This window comes from Thunnus maccoyii, chromosome 15, assembly GCF_910596095.1.
Source record: "Thunnus maccoyii chromosome 15, fThuMac1.1, whole genome shotgun sequence".
Taxonomy (NCBI): domain Eukaryota; kingdom Metazoa; phylum Chordata; class Actinopteri; order Scombriformes; family Scombridae; genus Thunnus; species Thunnus maccoyii.
This window is the reverse complement of record NC_056547.1, coordinates 14,230,331-14,253,178: the sequence shown is the minus strand read 5'-3', so window position 1 is coordinate 14,253,178 and position 22,848 is coordinate 14,230,331. Positions and strand designations below refer to the sequence as shown.

Genomic DNA, 22,848 nt, shown 5'->3' with positions numbered 1-22,848 from the left:
TTCCAAATTCCTGACTTACTATGCATACTGGTGGTTATTAGTGTATTTATCTTTATGTTTTTTGTGAAGCACTTTTACGTTGATTGTATGAATTGTGCTATATTATTTGATTGATTGATTGTTTGGATCAATGGTCTACAGTGCAACACACACCAGCCGTGTCATTGATGCCCATAATACACATCAGATGCATCATATAGACAGAAGAAGTAGGCAGGACACAGTGCGAGATACATGCTAAATTAGAGAGCGAATGTGATCAGATTGCTGCTTTTTTGGAGAGCTGACACTAGTGAAAAAGGACAGCCATCAGTGTGTGGGCTTAAGGCCATGGTATGCCAGAAACAAGGTCCCTCAAGGCATCCATGGTGCCGCCCTTGTTCATACACATGAAAAGCGACATAGTTGTGAGAAGAATGAAAAAGGAATAGACTAAGAGAGAATTCCTGCCATATTTTCTTATCTCCGTACATCTGGCCAATCCTTGAAGTAAGCATGTTTGTCGGATTGTTTCAGAAAGTTATAGAAAGGCAACTCCCTCAGTACCAACATTGTGAACGTGTAGGGGAGGGGGTTTCAGATGCTGTTCAATGATCCAACAGGAACTTTTAAACACACCGATCCCTTTACATAGAAAACAATGGGCACAGGTTTTTTGACGTGTCCTATGTTGCCACTGTGTTTTGCCTTCACAGGTGTTGCATATAATCACAACATCCAACAGTTTGAATCCTGGCAGGAACCTTGTATATCACCCCCCCTTCTCTCATCCATGTTTCCTCTCACTACTCCCTACAGTCTAAACTAAATCAAGGCACGTAATAAAACACAATCTTAGAAAATGTCCAGACTTTTTCCTTCTCTCATCAACTCCATTGGAGTCCAAACACTTTCCTTTTCCTTCGTGCTGTCCATCATCTCTGGGTTTGAGTACAGTCTGGAGCAGCACATGGGGGTTAAGGGGCTAATTTCTGTAATTGATTGTAAGTGTTGTATGACAGCTCCCCTGATGCTGGTGAACAAGTGTGACGTTGGCACTTAAAGGCCTGCGCACCAGCAGCTAGTGATTGATCCGTCTGATCGATAGCCTAGTCGGTGCAAATAGAGGGCGTCTCAGAGAGGGGTCACGTTCAGTACTAATGGTGAGCGACGTGTGTGGGTTTCCTGCTGGTGTAATTATTCTCCATGCTTAATGCTTAGGCAGCTAGTAAACCTTTGCTAGATGTCTTGATTTTTTTTTTCTTCATACTGCAAGTCTTAAAGGTAGGAAACGACATTTGGACCCTTCATTGAGGCAAAATTCACACAAGGGATAAAACAAAGGACCAGGCTGTTATTCCGTTTGGAAATTGGTTTTATTAATGCAACTTAAGTCCCCTTCACAAACCAGCCCACTTTCTGTCATGTTGTTTACAACCTGTAACCTTCTATCAGAGCAGTGAAAGGGAGTTGATAAGAGGACCATGAGAGAGGATGGTATTACAATAGAATGTAACATGGCCGTAGAGTAACCATTAATCTCCCATTCTACCCCTTTTCCTCCTCAGACTCTACCTATTTGACCATTTTCCCATCACTGCCAACTTCAGGAGCATCAGATTACAAACAAAAAAAAAAAAAATCACAGCTGTGGCTCGCCAAGTTGGCAGGCTTTGGCGACGGGCATCGTTCGAATGTGTCCGCTCTGATATTTCCCCTCTATCTCCCATGACCTGATAATGTGAACCCTCTAATGAAGCTATTGTGTGCCTGTCTAAAGCCATTGTCTTCCAGAGGGAACTTTCTTTTCTCTTTCCGACACACGCTACCCTCGGTGATGAGCGCACCTGTAATGGCCACATCTCTCTGTCTTCTGTCCCTGTTCCCTTTCTTTCTCTCACTTTCTCTGTCTTATCATTGCGCTCAATTTTGGTCAGTTTTCCACTATCTACATAGGCAATTTATTTTTCTCTTTCTCCTTGCTCTTTCGGTTTATCTTTGTAATAGCAAGTGTATAGTTTGATGTAAAAATATTATTCTCTTAGTCACACATATAAATTAAGTGTTAATACTAAATATTTCTGTATTTGTTTTCTTATGATTAGAGATGATTATAAATAGTAAAGTATGTTCAGGATACTAGTGTTTGCATTCTGTATGCAATGATCCTTATGTCTAGATATTATGTCAGTAAAAGAAAAACACATTGGAGATACTGAGCACTGAGCAGTCAGTTTAAGCTTAATTGCCTTTATCAAAGAAACTGTTACTTCAAGCCTTTAAAGTGGTGTTTCAGTTATTTACAACAGAAAGATTAAAAAAATAATGGTCAAAATTAAAGCACTCTGGCAGAGATATCCTGACTTTTAGTCCATAGTGTGGTACTCCAAAGATTGGATCCTACAATTCCTATAATGCAACTGGAGCATCTTTCATAAGCTCATCCCAGCCCTCTAAATGTAGACTTCTGTCAAACCTCACACCTCCAGTTTGAAATTAACTCTTTTTGGTAAAATTTTAAGTCTTGACTGAAACCAATTAGTGTCAAGTTACTTTCTGTCCTGCTGACATCATTTTCATTTCAACATGGAAGCTGCGTTAACAGTCAAAGTTCTGACATTTAAGTTAAATTTCAAGATTTAAGTCATCTCTGTAAGTCAACTTACAGAAACCTGTACAACTGCGTCAATCTCTATTTGTTATTTTTCTCTGTCTCTATTATTCATGGTGGTAGACAGGTAGCAAGCTAGCCATGTAGAAAGATGGCGTCCCTGAATTTAATCCCATCTACAAAGCCCTGCTCAGTCGACTGTTTCTCCGATTGGCGGAAACAGCCATGAATGCGCCCATTGACTTGCAGAGCAAATTGGAGATGTGGGCGGCAATTCAGGCTACATTAATATATTGGAAACATTAATAAAATTCTGACCAATTAAAAAGAAAATCATCAAATATCACACACATCCAGTAGTTAGAAGTTTTACAGATTGCTTAATATTGTGCTTATTCCTGACCATCACTGACACCATAACCAATATGATTTGGTTGATTTGTTCAGATTAATCTGTGGCTGTCTAAAATTTACTCTGTAAATATCTCTTCCCACCAGACCAATCCTGACCAACTCTGATTGGGCTTTACCCCCCAGGACATGTCAAATATGGTGATCATCGCACCCTTAATTCTCCACTGTGCGCCCAAATGCCCACAGCTGTACAGAACTATTATTCTTACATTACAAAAAATGCACAATGGAAGATTTGGAGAGCTCAATTTGATGAGATGTCAATTGTTCTCTACCACCTGTGAAAATACTGATCCTTTGACAATTCTCCTTTAAATTAACAGTGGTGTTAATGAGCACGAGCATCTAAAGTTCATTACGCACTGTGATGACACCAACTGTTCCTCTTTGCTCTGAAAATGCATCAGCACAGAAATTGATTTTTGGATTTCCTACTTGAATAAAACAACCATACATTCAACAGTAAATTGGATCTGAGTCGCTTATTGTGCTCTGAACTCAATGTGGAAGGAAAACATGTGAAACTGATTTACATCCACGTCTGACACACCTGTCAGAAACTGAACTGACTGCTCACACTGGTGTTTAAATGTCATATCCCACTATGTTCCCCCTGAGTAAGCCAGAGATGTTGCTTTTTCTTTACCCATAAAAAAATATAACATGGTAGTGTGTGTGTGTGTGTTGTGTGTGTGACTGCCTTCTTTAATTTCCTAATGTAAACAGTGTTGTGTTAGAGGAATATCACTTTCTTGGATGCGAGAATAAATTTTTCTTTCATGCCAAGATTTCCTGAAACTCATACCAAGAGTGACACACTCACAGTGCGCTCGCAGACAGTGAAAGCCAAGCAACGAAGACACCTTTGATGAAACAAGCTAAAGAGCCTTTGATGTTGCACGAGTTTATGAGGCTGATTCCAGCTGCTTTGTGCTCTTCAAGGCCGTCCTCCTACGGCCTCTCCCACCAAATTAGAAATGGCACCTGTACACCTCCCTTATTCTTAAACAATCAGCAGTTACTGTTTTCCTCTTGTTTGTCTACCACATAACATATTTGTTCCATTATGTACAGCTCAGTGTGGGGGTTGTAGAGAATTGAGTAGTGGTAAAGAAAAGAAGCACATCGATGCGTATTAGAAAAACTGCACTGCAAATGTCCTAGATAACTCATTTGTTGAATTACACTAATTATTATACAATTGATTGAGTGCATACACTTAAATGGAACAAATAGCAGTGCTTAAGTGGAAAAAGCAGGCTGGTGTTGTGTATAGTAAAGACTCTTTACTGATCTGTCTGAGCACCAATGCTCACTTGATATTCTTAATATTTTACAGAAAATGTATATCTCCTTTGTCTAGTGGTCTACTTCTTTTTAAAGTCATGACATTTTTGGCCTTGACATAAGATCACTTCTTTGACAGAATTAACAGTATCCTTAGTCATTATGTGTCTAATAATGTATGCTCTTAGTCAAGTATGACAAGCTTCCATATTGTTCCATCTTGAGTACTTATATGCATTTCTAAAAATATAAAGCACAAAGAAGAGTTGTTCAGTTTTACTTTTTGTATTTATGCTTACTGCCATAAAACTGCACGGCAGCACAAAATAGTGCACACAAGTGTTGGAGCATTTTATATTTTTCAGGTGCTCATGATGAAGCCACTACAGAAGCCTCATACTATCAGGAAACAGCTGTCCAGCTCTAATCTTTTTATGAGCGATATGCTGTTTTTAATGAAAGCCCTTGCAGCTCTCCACAATCAGCTAGCCATATCAGAGCTTATATTTCATCCTGCTATTGTGATGTCATCACCGGGCGCAGGCATAATACATAATTCCCTGTGTTATGACAAACTGTGGCCTCAGGCCAGAGAGGTATATGAACGCTTTTGGGCCCATGTCAAGTCCATGCCATTTGTGCTGGAATAATCGCTCTTGGCTTGTTGGTGGATCATATGAAATAAGGGCTGGCACCGAACAACAAATAGGTCAGGCCTATTTGAATAAAAAGTGAAGAAGTCAAATGAATGGCTGTACAGCTTTCCACATGCCTGTAGTTTACATCACTCTCTCTCTCTTTTTTCGCACTCCTTCCCATCACAATTAAATACACTTCAAAACAAACACACACACACACACATTTAATTTTTAAAATAGTAAATACTACAGTAAAAATGATAAGAACAAGATGATTTGCTTGTGAGTGTTGCCCAAACAGTACTGTATTTTTTAGGCTCATACCAATATCACTACTTGAAAGTGTAAAAAATGTGTTAACTATAAATATCAGCTAATTCATTTTTTGTACAAACACATAACATAATAAATAAAGATATGTACTGAGTGATCCATTTTGCAATTGAAAAATAATTAGAAAAAGTGTGTAACAGACACTTTTATAAACATATTATCATCTACCCACCACAGTATCAACTGTGAAAGGAGAAAACAGCTAACTTGAGAGATAATTAGACAAGACTGTACAGTTTTTAAAGTGATACTCCATCTATGTCAAGTATGCTGTTGAAAGTTTAGTATTCTGCCCTGTTCAGAAGAAGGGAGGGATTGACAGCAGTCATAATGGATTCCATGTTGCCACAACAGAAAAAAATTCTCCATAATCTACATCTCTGCTGCCCATCCATAGGATCGACATGTTCCAAATAGTTATATTTTACCCAAAATATGGCTGAATACACTGCCTCTTTAGATCCTAACACACAACCCCGTAGAGCTTGCGAGCAGGTACGTGCATTGGTTTGTACAAGTTCAAGCCTCCACCAAATGCACAAAAGGGACACACTTACTGGTAAAACTTGTCAGTGTTCTGCAGTGGACAAACTATGTAACTCTTTTACTCTCATTTAGAAAAAGTCACTTTTTTTCTACCTTAAACATATCTTTATTTTTACTGCAATTTTCTTGTTAGTTAATGGTCGACATACACGTCGATACAGATTAATGTGATAAGCTACTTTCAGCTGATATATTGGTTTGGCCAACCTATCAGTGGGGCTCTGTCTGGCTTAAAGTGATGCTGGGTCTCGAAATCAGGAATAGATCACAAATTGCTTTAAAACCTTCTTGTGTTTTTATATTGGGAAAAAAAAACTTATAAAAAGAGGGAAAAGAACCCTGTAGTAATAGGTCACCCTCCCAAACTAGTGATCAACGGTTTTATACAATTTCTCAATGTTAATCCTGGACTCCCTGGTCGGATTAGCTACGTTACCAAGAGTAGCAACTTGTCCAATTCATGTTGTGTGTAGAATCCTGATAACTGACTTGATTATCCAAAAAACAACATGTCCTCGTCACACATCTGACACCACCCATATTCAGGCTTTGAGAACACTAGTGTGAAGACGGGCAGATGGTGCCTACAGAGACGCAGGCTCCTTTTTTTGCTGTTTGCAGTGAACTAGCCCCCAACCTCCACTCTCTCCAAGCCCCAAAAATCTTTATCTGCTACATGATGCATGAAAGCACACTGTCCTCTCATACAACTTTACATGACCCCTGACCCCATCTGCACAGATGCAATATGACCTAGCTGCCACCATCCATTTTGGCCTGCAGTAGATTCAATGAATTTTTATTATGCTGCATGTGTATGTCACTCGGTTTGCCGCTTTCTTTTGATCCTCATCGCCACCAATGTGTCTTGGAAATACATCACTTGCTGCTCCAAAGTGAAGATGTTGAGCCACTGCAAGAGAGATCTTTACTCTTATATTATGTCTTTGAAATTGGTACGTTGAAATCTGAACTAATTTGCACAGGAGGTAGTACATATTGGGTTTGTTTGTTTGTTTGCTTGTTTTTTTTCCTTAGATGACAATTCCAGCTGGATTGTAACAGCCAGATTTCCAACCCATCTTTCTGGCAAACTAAAGAGTGTAAATGGATATTTGAATTGCTGTTTTTTATAAATGTTGGCCGTCTGTGTTGAAAAATTTGGCGTTGTCATTTAAAAAAAAGCTTACATGTGTTCAGATTTGTTCCATCCAACGGTCTCAGCCTATTCTGCTGATATTTTGGAGGCTCAGTCACACTTAGACTGAAAATTCTCTATAAATTGGAGAACTTTTGATGTCACACTTATTATTTAGAGTTTTAAATGTCCAACAGCCTGCTAACTCCAAATGTTGATTTCATAGGACTGTGCTGGTATGATGCTGTCTAGGATATTTGGATAGACCGTCTGTCAGTCTGCACCACAGACAGATGCTTGAGTGTTTGTCTGCCTTATTCAGCGTCTTATTTTTTTGTTTCCCTCAGGAGCCTCTCAAATTGTCAGTGCCAGTAACAACTATATGTTCCCCAGAGGGAGCCCAAATATCCAGGGAATCAGGCGTCATTTAGCCTGTAAGAGCCTTTTTCTTTGCCTGACACTCTGTATTGCCTTTTATTTCCCCCTTTCTTGTTGTCTCTCGATCCTCGCTGCCTCTAAACTGTATAAACGTTCCATCTCATTCGTTTTTCTTTGGCTTCACATTAGGTGGTCTCCTTCATTAATTCTTCCTCTGACCCCTTCACCTCCCAGCCCATCGTATCGATCAGTTTTTGTTCTTTTTGTGTCTTATTGGACACTGATATATCACCAAATGTAGTGCCGAGCTGTAGATATTGATTATTGTGATTATTGATGAATATATCTTAAATATTTTTTATTTGGTTAACTTATGGAATTTAAAAAAATAAATAAATACCATAATTAACAGTCCGACATCAAAAGGTACACAAGTTTAGTGGTAAAATTACCTTACATTTAATCTCCTTTTTGTATTTTTCTATTCATCACTTTTTGTTTTTGGAAATAAATAAATAATACTGCATATAAGGTGCTCCACTGCAAATATTTTAATTGCCAAGTTTGTGACAAATAACTGAATGAATGAATTATGTTGCAATTGTATTGCCATTGTATGTAAAGCACATTTTGTCACCTCATGTATGAAGAAATAAAGTTTGACTTGATTTGATTTGAAACTGGACATAACATTAGCTGTTAGCCGGATTAGCTTGTTCTGTTAGCTGTGCTACAGTTAACCAGATAAGTCTTCATCCTTCAAGAATACAGCTGGGTTAACAGCTTTGCATGTGTTGAGCTGCTGCTACTAAGTTAGCATCAAAACACACACACACACACACACACACACACACACACACACACACACACACACACACAAGCTTACATGCTAATCAGCTCAGAAAGCTGTCTGGAGTTGGACTCGTTCGGTTTTTGTGCACTTTGTCCTTTTTTTCCAGTTCTCGTCCCAAATTCATCACAAAATTAATTTAAGGTTACATCCTTCCCGGGACAATGGGAGGTCCGCTTGAGCCCTGCATGCTTGCTAATAATGTATTTGAAGAGTTAGGTCTTTGAGATTGTGTTAAGAACATATATAGACTAACTTATCAGAGTTAACTTCAATTCATCAGTTTTGGACGAATTTGTGCAGAGGTGTTCATGATACTAACCATGCATGATCTCCAGATTGATTTTACCAGCCGTACTTGCTGTGGGGAAAAGCCAACAACCATATGTACCCCTCCTCCTCTTCTTCTTTGGTTTTACTGGTGGACGACATACCAACGTTAAAGTGCATGCTATCACTTACTGTACGGAAGTGTGTAACATCATGCTATTTACAGACGGGCCCATTGTCATGTGTTTGTGAGAGAGAGCGAGAGCAGGGCGTGCAGCTCCAGAAATAGATGATTGTGGCGGGCCACCACAAATAAATGAATGTATGGGAAACTCTGTGCTACAATATATTTTGCATTTGTTTACACGACACACATCTCATTGTCTACATATCAAGTTGACCTACCAATGAACAAATCTCTTCCTCAAGAGAACCAACTTTGACACTGTCCTGTTATAAAAATACTCGATAAAATTTCCAGTCGTTTAAATTGAGTCACACAAGCTCATTTGTGCACTACTTTGAAGAAAAGATGTTTAGCTGTGTCCTTTCCACATGACTGGAGCTAAATATTTTTTACATCTTTTGATTTGTCATTATAAAACCAATAATACAACCAGAGGTCCTAGATTGATATTCTATATATTCTCTTAATATGCTAACTAAAAGTTAAGGAAGAATTGTTTTTTTGAATATTACATATAAGATCAGCCCGTTCTAACATTAAATTCCTTTTGGTTATGATTTGACACGTCATAATAAGTCAACTATCTTTAAGTGGTGAGGTTTATTAAATAATTCATGATGGCATATTTTAAGAGTTTTTGCATCTAGAACACATAAAACAGCTCCTAATGAAAAGTAACGTTGAGAGACATCATTTGTATGATCTCAGCAGCACAATCACGCTCTGCCTTCTGCAGGATTGCGCTTTCATTTTAACATCATATTGGAGCATGCTCTCCCCTTACAATTCACAGCCATTGTGTTTTGGGAATGAAACCATTTATATCCCCACCTCGCTGGTGGGCCCCAAACTGATACATTGTTTAACTGTCAAAGATGACAGGGATAAAGCAGGGATAAGGACATAGTACTGTAACATGGTGCTATGTGTGTGTGTGTGAATGCCTTTTGTAAGTGCAGTGTTTATAGGACTGTACTTATGAGAGTGAGTTTTCTCAGACTAGCAGACATAAGAAATACAGCTGTGTTTTAAGAGCATATGAAAATGCTTGTGATAATCATTATCTTCTCAACAAGTCAAATCACTCGTCTCATATCTTTGAAACAGTCGTATTTACAGCGGTGCATAACAAAAATTGAGAGTAGAATCCAGAACATTTTCTCCCGCAAAGAGAATATTGTTCCCTGTGAAGTATACGCCATCGTAAAGATGCAGCCAACTACAGATGATGTGTTAGTGTCTCAGGATGACGATCTGGAGAAAAAGTGTTAAGCGAAGGAGAGAGGAGAGCGATTTTTCATTGTACCGTGTGAACAGCTTGTGTCGAAAGGGTATTAAAGATCTTGCTATTACCTAAACTACCAGTGATTTGCAGTGTATAAAGTGGTTGAATAACAAATTCAACAACCAAACAGTTTGATGTAGACGAAAGCACAGAACTGTGTATGTTTATTTCTTATAGGTCTTGATTTGGTTGCACATGATTTCATCAACATACTCACAATAGATAAATGTGCATAATGGTGCTTTTCTATAGCGTATGTACTGTATACATGTATGTGTGCATATATGTATGCTAAACTAAATTATTTATGTCCACAAAGGGCAATTTGTCAAGATATCAAAAAAGCATCATACATCTCTGTATGTCTTGTTTTAGTTTTGACATAAATGCTTGTGTAATACTTTGATAAATCTGCCTCATGTAAGTGTGAGAGAGAAAAGCAACTGTCAGGATGTGATGACTCAATTTCTTGACAAGCCCGGCACTGAGCAGCCATTTGGAAACTGAAGGAGATACTGGTTGATGAGAAACTGCCACTGCCTATTAATTCAAGCAAAGAGAGAGGACGCGGGGAGAGAAGGGCTCACAACTAAAGTTGTGTCTGTATTATCATGAGAGTACTGAATGAGAGGTTTAGTCAGCATTCACACTATTCCATTATCCCATCCCATAGAAGAAACTGATTGATTTGGGTGAATCAATAACCTTTCACCATGATAGTAAACTTAGGCTGTGCCTTTATATAACTATATTGTCATCTACCCACTACATTATCAACTGTGAAAGAAACAAACAGTTAACTTGAGAGATTATTAGACAGGTTTAAAGTGTCTATGTCATGCATGTTGATTTGAAAGATTGCTGTTGAAAGTTTAGTATTTTGCTCTGAGCCTATGAGCAGGTACATGCATTGGTTTATACAAGTGAGAGCCCCCACCAAATACACAAAATGCAAATAAAACATGAGTATACTGGTTGTAGTCGAAAAAAATCTCCTCGTTTTACTCTTCTTCACCATACAGATAGGATAAAAGAATCATATAATAATTTGGAAAATATCAGCCATAAATCTCAGACTGAAAACAAAAAACATGGGCTGATATCTGTTGAGGATCTTAGCTGAGTCATGACATATTGTAAATAATGTAAAATATTTACTACATGATTGAATTTTCAACATTTACCGACAAGTTATTATTTGATAAGATTTCTTCTTGTCCCAATGTTTATATTCAACTAGTCCTTCTTCATTTACAGAATTAATTATAGAGTCTTTGAATGCCACTGTATATCATACATCTATATCGTTCAGTGCTTTCCATCACCTAACCATCCAGAAAGTTACATTTACTGTTAATATTGTCGTAAATTAGTTTTATCCTACCTCTGTGCTGGAAATACAGTTTTTTCTCTGTTGTGTTTTGTTATGAAGTTCTCCATTGGAAGAAAAATACACTACCAAACAACAAATAGGAGTAGAAATATAAGCTACCAGGGGAATTATTGAACACAAAGAAAACATTGTGTAACTTTATGTACAGTTTGTGAATGTGCTGTGTGTGGCAGTCTCTAGAGGGATCTGATTCAAGGTCGTTCAGTGGACATAATACTGTCCTCCGTAGCTTCACTCAATCCCTGTATCACATCTGACAGAGAGAAAATAGCTGCATTCTATGTACAGTACAACACACACACACACACACACACACTAATCTACTCCCTATGAGATATAGATAACCCCAGAAACCACAGGTAACACACAAACAAATCACAAGAAGTTCACTTTATCAGCAGCCAAAGGAGACCTGGCAACCTGTCTCCTCGCTATTGTTAATCGTTCTTTCTCTCTCTCTCCAGCCTCCATCTGTCTTTCCTCCTTTTCTTCCTCCCGTGATCTCTCTCTCTCTCTCTCTCTCTCCCTTCCCTCCCACTTTCTCTCTCCCTCTCTCACTCTTTCCTTGAAGCCCGCAATTTAATAACCTCAAGTGCTGTCAGAGGAGGCATTGAAAAATGGCTTCTATAAAACATAACGGCCTTAATCAGAGTGCGCCGAGGATTCTCCCTGCTGCCGCACACACCTCCTCCCTCCCCCCAATCCCCGCCTCTAATGAATTAATGTTGAAATATGCAGGGGCTCAGTAGTCATTAGATGTGCGCCGTGAGACGTGATTTAAGATGGCTGCCTTTATGTGTCTGCCAGGCAAGATGGAGCGGGTTGGGCCTGGCTGGACAGTGATTGTCTTGACTGACTGAGTCAAGAGTGTTTTAGGACCGCTCTTTGGCGAGGGTGATAGGTTACCAAAGAAGTATTTCTGCCAGACTATTGTTGTTTCAGGTTTTGTGATATTTTTAAAAAATTGGAACAGCAGGGAAATGCTTCAAATTTGCGGCATGTTCTCTTTGTGTGAGTACGGCCATGTATCAAGTGGACATGCAGACGTGGGCTGATAAGTTCGGGAGATTTATGTCCTTTATCCACTGGCTTCATATAGCAAACTTTAGCTGACTGTGGTGTGGCGTTCTGTGATCATATGCGTTTCCACTGGGCCCTCTGACCCGCAATATCACAGCCTTGGTAGCAGAGTCGGACTGTGACACTGTCCACTCTCAGCTGAGCTGTGTCGTCATGGTAAACTGATCAGCTCAACATGTATGGTCATGCGGGTGTCTACAGAGAACGCAACATCTTTGAAAGGTTTACCGTGTTTGGTTTTCAGTAGTTTTCATGTTGGTTTGATTCACTCCTACGTTCTTGTTCATCAGTTTCATCTCATCTTGCCTTGTTAGTTACTTCTTCTGTAGTTGAACACTTCCTGTTGCACAGTAACAGCTGTTTACTCATAAAACTGTGTTTGGACTTTATACCCAGAATCAGTTCTGTAAGATGTTGTGGTTTAAATTTGTGGATTTGATTTCATGGTATGGTGCATATTTGCATCATTTTGATGAATAGTGTATGTTATTATAACAGTACAGAAGTTAGTGCCTCCTCTACACACCTGAGTGTGATTGCTATTTCTCTTTGAAAGGGAGATATCACTCATGTGGTGCTTTGATGGAGACCGTAGTCACCAAGGTTAGAGACCAACCGCCATATTGACAAAAAAGTCTACATAAACTGTAGATGTGGGCATTTATGGCACCAGTAAAATGCAACCACAATGAACTGCTTAGATGAAGAGGACCCCCATCAAGGGCTGTGACTATGGTTGTTCACAGTGCAGCACAAGTATCTCCCAGCTGTGAGACATGTACATTAATGCATATTGTTGAATGTTTCAGAGTCTTTGTTTCTTTATCTACATTTTATTGGCAAATTTATGGTTTTATTTTGCTTTGTACATCAAACACATGTACCTCTAATTTTTCTTCTCAAATTTCCCTAAAACGAATAGTCTTCTGGCATTTTCTAATAGGTATGTTAGTAAATTTTCATAAAGTTATCTGTGTTTTACATAAGGGTCATATACAGTCTTTCATACTGCACAGAATAATATATAATGGTAATGTAATATGTTCTGAATGAGAAAACTTAACATGTAAAGGCTGTCATACATCCCATCAGCCTGCTCAACAGAATTAATAAAATCCATGATACTTCTTCAATTCAAGCATTACCATCAAAGATCCTTCAGACACGTATTAAAAAAGGGACATCAAAGTGAAGATGCCGTAACTTTTCTGAACATTTTCTGACAATGTTTCATTACTGTCGGGTAGGTCTATAATCTATTTCCTTTGAGACTTCCTTCTTAAGTCGAGATCACACAATTATGAGAGCTCTCATTCTGACGGCAGGGGCGGAAATTAATTAATAAATAAACACTGCATTTTTACATTCATCAACATGCGGTAAGAATAGCTCTAATTATCACAGGTGAATTAACACTTTCATTTTTGTGTCAAAAAATTAATTGTATCCCTTAACAGCTATTCCCAGGGGGAAGTTAAAGAAGAGAATAGGGAAGGTAAAAGGAGGAAAAAAAAAAAAACACAACAGTGCAGACCACCAGGAGTGCTAATTGCTGCTTTCAAAGCCTTGCATCAGTGTTACCGTCTTTCCACAAGAGTGTACAGTGTCCCACAGAGAGATGCTGTAGGTAAAACCTTGTTACAAATACACGGATGTCAAATCTTGATCTACAGGACCTGGCAGGGAAGTTCTCTTCATCTTCACTTAACCAGGCGAGCTGACCGAGAACAAGCTGTTTTTAGAGCAGCAACAGCATGATATAATTGTTAAAGCGAGACAGGATTAAACCGCCCAAGTTGTGTGTGGTATTTTCCCTGTTATCGCATGTCGGTCATGAATCTTGACTTACCTGTACCTGTACCTATCAATTATAGCAAAGACTTTGTGACTGTGCTCACAACCACTTGCGATGTAATAAACCAACAAGTGAGACAGAAAAATAGTCGTCCTGTAAAAGGTGAAAACATACGTTTTGCACACCAGCACGTATGTGGAAACAGAAAATTTACTCTACAATCACTATCATAACACTAAAATCTTCTTTCGCATGTTTCAAAAGTTAACTGCAAAGTAGGGCTAACGATTTTTTTAACATTGATTAATTTGTTGATTATGTTTTTGATTAATCGATTGTTGTTTTGTCCTTAAAAATGTCAGATAATTGTAAAAAATGCCCATCACAAGTTCCCAGGACCAAAGATGATGTCTTCATATTGATATTTTTTCCCGATCAACAGTCCAAAACTGAAAGATCCTCACCTTTACTATCACATAAGACAGAGAACGACAGGCAAATCCTCACATTTGAGAAGCTGGGACAAGGTAATGTTTGGCATTTTTGCTTAAAAAATTACTGAAACAATTAATCAATTATCAGAATAGTTGCCCATTAATTTTCTGTCATTCAACTAATTAATTAATTGATAAATTGTGTGATTCTCTTTTGATAAATAAAGAACAAGAAAATACTGAATAACCATTTGCCAAAATGGATAAACTCGCACATCTTTTTTATGTCTGAGTGTGTACTTATACTTCTGATGACAGAATGGGTGAGTGGGCATGCCCTACGTGGGTGTCTTTAACTCTTTTCCCATTTTGCATGTTAATGTCTGAGTGAATATTCTTGTTCCTTTGCGGTGACTGAATGACAGAATGAGTGAGAGTGAATGTTGGGATCACCTCATGCATGCGTACGCTTTGTGTGTGTATGCGTGTATGTGCATGTGTGGTCAACCCACCGGTGAATACCACTGCATTAGCTGGGCCATTAGCACATTTAGCTGTCTGTAATGCCCGAGTGTTAGTGACACGTTTGGGTCCCCCCTCCACTTAGGCACCACGTTTGATAGACAGGACTGACATGCCAGGTGACAGTAATGCCACTATGTGGCAGCGAGCAGCGACACTGCTCTGGAGACCAGATAAGATGAGGTTTATGGTCTTCCATCTCAAAAAAAAAAAAAAAAAAAGAAATCAGCCAGGTTGCTGTCAAGCATACCCATACAGTAACATTTGAGCCACAATAACACAAGAGAATAGATATACCTGATATAACCTACTGATGTGCTGCAGTTGGAGGCTTGAGATCAGTTTCAATACATTGACATTTACAGTATGATAAGTTGTTGGGACAGCTGTCTGACCAAAAAGGGTTGAATCTATTTCTTCTGCTCACTGTGTGTGTAGGTGCACTGCTATGCAGAGAGCTAAACACACCTCCAATAAAAGTTGAAGACAGCAGATGGCCTTTTTACTGGAAGCTATAATGAAACACTAAAAACAGTATTGGACAACAAATTCAGTGTTGGTGATTAAAAAAAAAATAGAAAAAGGTGCCATAAGCAACAGTCAGACCAAAGTTATTGTAAGAATTAATTAGTGCAGTAAAAAGACACTGGTTTCACAAAAGTGGAGACTGGCTGTGAAATTAGTTGAGTTGATTATCAATGAAACAGCTCAACAATGTAATTGACCAGTAAAGATCATCAAGTCCCCAAGCACAGCGCTGTAATCAATCTAGTGAACATACACACAGAGTCCACAAGTAAAATACTCAACAGTAATTCATTCAACAGTTCAGAATTGTTGCATGAGCAAAATATTAGCACCATATAACTAACGACTAAAGGGGTCAGCTTGGATATCAGTAAGCTGATCATAGAAAAACTGAATTCCAACAAATTACAAACCAACAGTCAAAAAAATTATGCTCTAACGAGGGGATTTGGGGAGTAGATAAAAAATGTCAAATGTCAATATTTGCTTGCTCACAGATCTGAAAAAAGGCTGAAATTAGCAGTAGGTGCGTTTCCACCCCATAAAAAAACCTGAGTGGAAAATCTGAAAATTTGAAAAAATCTTGAAATATCCCAAAAAATGTTTTTACCCCCAGACTGAGGAAGAAAAGTTGGTGTAACAGTTCATGAGAAGTTGTCATGAGCAACAATATTGTGAAAAACATCTCCTCATGGACTGAAAGGATTTTGGCATTAGACCTTTTTTTGCGGTCTTGTCTGTCCTCCTCTTGTTGAGATATTTCATTGATGGTTGATTATCGTTTAGTACGTTGGGTTACACATGTGTACCAATGTTGGCTCATGTCTTGGATTTTATTTAGAGTAATAATGAGTTCTCTCTTTGTGTAAACAGGGTTATCCCTATGCTATCATGTTTCCAAATTGTCTTAGTGAGATGTGGCCTATTTATTATATTGATTATATTCACTGCATCATTACGTTCAGAGGATCTCACTTTTAGGGAGTTAAGCCTTACATCGCACCCTATTGATTGACACGTAATTGACATCTCAGAGATTTGTGTTGTAAGTATTGTAAATAATTTGCTTTTTGATTTTTGTGCAAAAGTTGACATAATTGATTGACTCAACTTGGGATTCACAACTGGGTTTAATAAGTTGAAGTCTAGAAATGAACCCTCATATGTTGGTTTTGCATTAGTAAGACGTACTGTTTAAACCTTGTAATTGTACTCAATACATCCGTTTTGGAGCATCTAATTAGTGTGGCATGTTTTTCTCTAACATGTACAGTTGGGACATTTAACTTTAAATTTTAAAAAAAAGAACATACCGATAACGTGCCTAAGAAAATAATTACACTGATTCTACGTGCGAGCTTAGTAGTTCATTGAGAAAATACATTTTCCTCACTCTCCTCTGATGTATGGCCACATACTGTCACCGTCACTGTCAGATTAATCTGTAAGAGTAAGTCCAAATGTAGATGATGTGAAGTGCTCCTCAATCTTAGCTCAATATACTGCACACTGCCAGTTCACCATAAATGAGGCCATTTGATGAGCTAAGTTTGGACACAAGAGCCTAATGGCGGCATTAAAGAGGAGACCTGGGAGAATAGATGGCCGGACATCAGTCACTTTAATCACCTGTTTCATTATTCAGTGGATGGGTGCCACCTGGTCATACATGAAGGGTGTCAATGGGATCCAGGGTCTGAATATGGAGTGAGACATCCTAAAGAGGAGCTGTAGAGGTCCAGTGCAGAGAAGCCTCTTTATTTTCAGCAGAGGCATGAGCACATTTGTCTGGCTCAGTGACTGTGTGCACCTTTTTTCAAAGTTGGGAAATAAAAGAAATTGATTGTATCTTTGTTGGTCCGATTCATCTTTGGAAATGAGGTCATTTTTTTAATCTCATTCACTGGAGATTGCATCGTTATGATGAAAATCCAAAGAAACTGTGTTCAGAGAGGTTGGAAGGTGCGGTGGTATTACAATCTGTTACTTCAAGTTCTGCTTTATGTGTCTGGCTGATTGAATGATTGGGGGCAGCCAGATGCTAGCTCCAGTCCTAGTTGGGTCTGAATCTGGATCAGTTTCTTTTTCCTACAACAGATCACATGTATTGTAAGACTATCTAGAATATTATCTTTTGTATATTAGTGCTTGGTAAATTATAAAAACTGAAGAAACATAAGAATTCGTTTTAAAGGGGATTGACCCCTAGCTTCCTTTTAAAGATGACCTATGCATTTATGAACAGTTCATCTCAAATTTGTTATTGTTGACGGACAGAGCAAGCAAAACCGACCTTCGCTCCGTTTGAAACATTTGAATTCTGGGTAAAGGTCAGGATACAGGAAAGGTAACCCATGCCTATAGGATGATCCACACCCTCGCATCTCAATGTGGCCCTACGGTCCACTTTTCACAGGCACACACCACAGAGGCGATAAGAGAGAGAATAAGCTGTCAGCAGGCCGAGTTCGCCAGTCCCCTCTATATTCTTCACATTACTACAGAGGGAACAATGTGTCTGCTGTGGCAGGTGGCCATAGTTCATAATGTGCTGATGCTGACCAAGTGTCAGTTTGATCCATGGGATCGGTGAGTGGGATGGGGCTGTGGCTCCTGAATCCTTAAGCAAGCAACTGTGTGGTGCTCCTATGGGGACGGTCGGAGACATGATACAGATGAGACCGGCAACTATCTGCCTAATGGCAGACAGATACAAGGCAGAGAGAGGGGGAGAAAGAGAGATGAAGAGAGAAAAAGACAGTGTGCAGGACAGATGAAGGATTAAGTATCACATTTGAAAATGGCACAAAGGCAGATACTGCACTTGTCATTGGGTGTTATTTGTCATCACAGGCCTGTAACTCTAAAACTAATGTAGTGTATCTGTCCCACAAACAGTAAGTGTTATGTTTTCAAGCCATTGTGTTTAAGTACAGTCGTAACAGTTGATGATGTGTGTTTGAATGGTCTAGTGAGACTCACTGTAAGCTTTGCCTCATAAAAGAGTCCCTCCATTTGGTGGTTAGAAAGTAAACAAACACCTTCTGCCAGTATTATTACTTACAGACACCCTGATGTAAGATAATAATAGATGTGGTGGAGACAAAAACTGCCACAATTTAAAACAGAGTGGCGTTTCTTTCGTTGAGTCTGTTATTTTCTTGGTGTACTGCATATCGCTTCACCTTTGAGTGCGTTAATGCGTGCTGAGGTGGCCAGTTACCAAAGGGGAAAAAAAGGCAGTTTGGGATTAAAATGTCCATTATTTAAGTTGCATGTATTCAGTTAAAACCATAGTATGGTAGGGAAATAGAAAGTATAAAAACACTGATTGTGATAGAAATATTTCCTCAATAGGAAAATGAGAAACTTAAATACTGTTGGTAAGGTAGATTTTTTTATAGACCAATCACACCACAGCAACAAAGCTTTTTCTAACCACCTTTATGGTCTTTAAGTAACAGACAGCCACCTTCCTAAAACAGGCACAGCAAGGATGGCTCAGTAGCCAATCACAACTGTATGCTGTCGTTTTCACGTGAGACATATTTTTTTGGGCGATATTTCGACCAGCCCCATTTGGATGGCTGTGGTGGCTGATGTCTGTGTCAAAAAAGACCGGGAATACCACAAACTTAAGTTTATCACATGAATAATCACTATCCAATAAAGCATGGAGTGAGCAAGAGCACAGTCTCAAACACCAGCAATTAGACCCATCCCCTGGCAAGGCTTTTGGAGAAAACGCCAAGCAACAAACGATAACAATGCAGATTACTTTTGCCAGCATTAATAGACACATCACATACACTGTTGCTTTATTTAAATGGAAACATACATATAACTATATATATATCAATATTGACTAATATGCTCCAGGCTAAAATATCAGGTAACTAAACCAACTTTGGGTTAGCAAGAAAATTGTCATCATAATTTTTCACAAGTATTGTTGCTATGGTTACCTACAGTTTAATATGCCTTCAGCAGTTATTTAGAACAATGATTAAATGTATTGATTGTTTGAGGTGTCCCGATGTTTTACTGAATAGCTGCCAGCCAATCAGAAACGTGTATGTTCTGTTTCCATTTTATGAGCTACAAAAATATTGTGTGTAGTTTAAACGTACATAATGTTTTACAGAAATAGATTATGTTTAAAGACTACAGCAACTTAGGTAGGGCGATGTACTTTTAGTCTGTAGCGCTGACACGAATAAACTCAACTTTGGAGGGACATAGTTAGGACACAGTTGTTTACACACACACATACATACACTCCTTGAGGCAGATTTTTGCAGTGAGCGATGAGCTGTGTGAGCGTGATCAAAGCAACAAAGCACAGCAGAAGAGACGCACACGTCCACACGCAAAAAAACTGTAACTCACACACACACACACACACACACCGACAGAGCTACTTCATCTGTCCCAGGATCTGACTCAACAGCATTTACATATTCAACAAACTGTCACATCCACAAATGCACACTATAGCCTCAGGCGTTTGTTCGAAATGGATTAATATATTAAGCGATGAGTGAAATATTGACAGACTGACAATATATTCATGTCACCTAAACAATCAACATGATAAGCTGTAACATGTAGCGGCATGTCTGTAGATTTATTTAAATGTTAAATGTCCTATAAAGATTTTGTTCTCACATCCATTTGTGATGCTAAAGCAAAAATTCAATAGGTTGTTAATGAACCGGTAATGAGCGTTAACGTTTTTAGTTATGTTTGGAAGGCGGTTCAGCTGCTGAGATGTTAATCTGAAGGTAGGCAGAAGAAAAAAAGATGCTACCATTGAGAAAATTATGTTCTTGGCGAATTTGTGTATAGGAATGTTTGGTTTAATACGCTCTATAATGTTTCCTTTTCCTTGTTCATATTCGACTTAGTGTTGGTAGGTTTACCCCCCAACAACATCTCTGACCTCGGCTCATCTTCTCTCATTATCACTCCTTTAGCCCTCCCTCCTCTTTCATTCCCAACTACTCCCTCCTTCTCTCTCTCTTTTGGTCTTCCTCTGCGATTTATTGCACGGGGCAGGCAGACAGCAGAGAAACCTCCCTGTATGGAACGATCTGTCATCTCAACATTATCAGCCAAACACACCGCCTTCCATATTGTGCTACAAGGGCTTGGGCAAATTGCTATTTTTATGGGACATGATAAAGGAAATGCTACCTTATGTTCACATTTTTTACTGCCCGATGTTAGAGCAGGACATGCCATGATTCACTATATTGGAAACTAGTTTGTGCTGTGTGACGTACGTGTGTGTGTGTGTGTGTGTGTGTGTTGCTAGGCGGGTAGGTTGAAAAGAGAGAAAAGGAACATGAATATTGTTGTAAGATTGTCAACCATTAGACAGTTCAACAGAGGTTTGATTCAATAGATCCGCAAGTCATGTCAGTCATAACAGCAATGAAGCACATGAGTCGTGCACGGTTGGTTTTAATTAGTGAAAAGATTAAGAGTGATAGATTAATCTCAGTTACAAATGGCAACACTACTGCATGTGGAATATTTTTAATCTCTGTTTCAATTAGAGCAAATGATTTCTAATCTATTTGGGTCAACTACTTGTTCTGGTAAATCAAGGAGTCCAAAGTCAGAAAGGGTAAAAAGGTGAAATAAAATGAGAAAGAAAGAAAGAAGGCAGAAAAAAAACACATTTAAAGGCAAAAGGCAAACCTATTGCCAAGTTCTGTGGGCAAGACGAGTGCATGTTGACATCATCTGTCTGCTCTTCTTTTCTTTCCCCCTCTCCTCTCCTCTCTCTTCTCCTCTCCTGTCTTTTCCTCTCTTTCAATCCTTCTCTCTCCGAGCCCTCGGCAAGCCTGACAGCCAGCGCTGCACCAAACTGACAGGCCCTCAAACCGTGGCCAAGAAAGCGAGCATTAATTAAGTCATTGCCGGACTGTAATTTCCTTGAGAAGTAAAAAAATTTCCTCACACGCGAAAAGGTTACCAAGACCTTTTCTGTGTCAAAATTACCATGCGTCATGAATATTAATGCGCTTAATGAAGACAACCTTTGGTTCATCAAGAATGTTCCAGTAGCAGGTGCCAAGCTGATAAACTCACTCGGTGAAGGCTGTGTTTTTTTTTTTTCCACTTTTACCTCCATCTCTTTCTTCTTTTTTCAGTTTTATGTCAGATCCTTAGAGAGTCAGTTATTTAAATCAACATCTTCCTATCAGAATTTACTGCCTCACATGCAAACACACACACACACACACACATTTAAACACCCTTTCCTTTTATGCACTTATCTTGTCCTTGGATTTGTCTCTCAGGCCTGCTGACTTTGGTTGTTAGATATCCAAAAGAAATGTTGATTTTTAAATTTTTATATGAGAGAATAAAAACTGTTTTCAAACATGCCCTCTACTTTTGTCAAATATTTTACGAGGTAAAATTAATGTGCTTTTCTCTTAGCTGCATAAGTTAAGTCGAGCCTGTTAACAAGCCAATTATATCCAGTTTTAGACATGTTTCAAACAGGTTTTCACTGTCTGTAAGAAATCCTTAGTAAATGATGAACTATTTTGAAATGCCAATGGAAGTCATTACATGTTCTTGGCTTTCAGTGGGTAGTGTTAACAGAGTTGTTTCAGTTTGGGGGACTTTATTGTGTTGAGTAAAGCAAGCAGCTGGAAGCTAAATCGAATCATGAGATTAGCTCAGTTTAGCTCAATGGCACAGGTTCATAAAAGTATGACGATATGACATCATCTTGTGTTATTAATGTAACCTGCCACAGTTTATGGTCCTCATGACCACATATCCTTGGGAAAAAAGAAAGAGCCTTGTATTGAATGGCTGAAAACCACTTACTGGCTAGTTAGCTCACTAGCTATTCTCTATTTTGTGTACAGTGTTTTCCTTTAGACATGTTTCAGTTTGGTAACAGTGGTTGTGGCCTATCAGAGGCAGCTACCTCTTTAATTTCACAACTGTTTGTCTTGCATCTATCCAGTGTAGCCCATGTTTTTCTGTCTCTTTGGGAGGAGAATTGCAAAGATGCCAAAAACAAGTTCCTCTATAGCACATTGATCCTCCCAGAGTTACAGGATAGTTTTGTATTTCGATGTTATTACAGCACTTTCATGCCACGTGAATGTTGAAAGAGTTGCTAGTCACTGTAATCATTCCTCCTGTCCAC

General features: G+C 38.8%; 1 protein-coding gene across 4 annotated transcripts in view; it reads left to right on the top strand.

Annotated features, from left to right (window-relative positions):
- The window catches only part of LOC121912544 (teashirt homolog 1-like), a 195,504-nt gene that overhangs the window by 99,593 nt on the left and 73,063 nt on the right, over window positions 1–22,848 (top strand). The window contains exon 1 of one of the 4 annotated variants that reach the window (XM_042434728.1): window positions 6,972–7,380. The exons of the other annotated variants lie outside the window; for them this stretch is intronic. The gene's annotated coding sequence lies outside the window, so the exon portion shown is untranslated. Of the gene's footprint in view, window positions 1–6,971; window positions 7,381–22,848 lie in introns of those variants that run through there. 4 annotated transcript variants of the gene reach the window in all.